This window comes from Anomaloglossus baeobatrachus, unplaced genomic scaffold (assembly GCF_048569485.1).
Source record: "Anomaloglossus baeobatrachus isolate aAnoBae1 unplaced genomic scaffold, aAnoBae1.hap1 Scaffold_427, whole genome shotgun sequence".
Lineage (NCBI taxonomy): Eukaryota > Metazoa > Chordata > Amphibia > Anura > Aromobatidae > Anomaloglossus > Anomaloglossus baeobatrachus.
In genome coordinates this window covers 267683-269126 of record NW_027443605.1, presented here as the reverse complement: position 1 = coordinate 269126, position 1444 = coordinate 267683, and the positions used below count along the sequence as shown (strand labels likewise).

The window sequence follows — 1444 nt, the reverse complement described above, 5'->3', positions numbered from 1 at the left end:
CTCACTAGTCACTATTGGCAAGTGTCCGTTGCTGAGGCAGACCGGGAGAAGACCGCCTTCGCCACCCCTATGGGTCTCTGCGAGTTCAAAAGCATGCCCTTCGAGCTGTGCAATGCGCCAGGAACCTTCCAGAGGCTGATGGAATGCTGCTTGGGACAAGATTTTAGGGTGTATAAAAAGGGAGATTAGATCCCGTGATCCCAACGTATTGTTACACCTCTATAAATCACTTGTAAGGCTACATCTGGAATATGGGAACCAGTTTTGGGCTCCACATTTTAATAAGGACATTCAGAAGTTAGAGTCAGTTCAAAGGTGGGCAACTAGACTACTACAAGGAATGGAAGGCCTCCCATATGATGACAAGTTGAAAAAGTTATTAAGTGATTATTGGCTGCAATGGGGCTTTCTGGCTGGTGCCAGCCTCTCTTCTTAGCACACAGGAACCACAATCCCTACACCATGCTTCAATGGATTCTCTCATCCCAGCCCAGTAAAACTACATATTTTACACAGTCATAAGCAGCCAAAAGGGATCTATTCTATTCAATTGCAAATGATCTAGATAAGACTGAGAATAAGATACTGCACGGGACATAGCAGAGTTGGTCAAGTTGAGTGGAGATGAGTTTGCTATTTGGCACAGCTTTTTGCATCAATAAAGCAAGTAAAAGGTGTGAAAGATAAAAAAAAGGGTGAAAGTGTGAAAAGTGAATTGGCCAAATTGAGGTGCATATAAAGTTTTTGCTTTCTTTCAATTAACTAATGGGGCTCATTTGAATCAGGTGAATTGAGTTCTGCTTTTGGAAACTGGGTTAAGAAGGGGTGCACCGGTCCTGGAGGTACTGCAATACCAGGTCAATGCGTGCAGTGGACAGAGCAAGATTTTTTCCATCTCCTTGTTCTAAAAATCCATTTAATATATGGTCCCCAGAGAGGGGACGTATCAGATATTAAACTGATAAGAACAGATTTAATTTTTTTTTTTTTCTGTTTATCAGTAGGACTTCAAAATAACAAAGGTGATCGCCTCCCGTTGCCTGGGAACCGTCCAGGCACAAGAGGGCTATGTGTCACCAGAAGGCGCACACACTTCCTCAAGGCCGGCAGACGTGCAATCCCAGGCACCTTCCAGTACCGACCAAGGTAGCGTCCTCCGAAACTACACTTGATCTTAGCCAAAAGGCCGAGAAGCTATAACCCGAATTGGTTACGGCCTTGAGTGGCACCCTGGCCTATACCGGACACATCTTAGGGAGAGGGAGACAAACCCACGCCTACAGAAGACATTTTGTCACCCAAGCCAACCCTTGAAAAGGCTGTTTTGCAGAGCAAAAACAAGAAGAATGGTGCTTTTTGCAGCCGCCGCCCACTGCAATGAATCTGAATAACTCCTCCTTTTGGACACAAGCACCTCCCCTCCCCCTTGCAGTCTTTCCAATTC

The 1444-nt window shown here is 45.3% G+C and overlaps 1 pseudogene; it reads right to left on the bottom strand.

Annotated features, from left to right (window-relative positions):
* Positions 1 to 820: 820 nt before the first annotated feature.
* On the bottom strand, positions 821 to 1027 carry LOC142279193 (U2 spliceosomal RNA; annotated as a pseudogene).
* Positions 1028 to 1444: the final 417 nt, after the last annotated feature.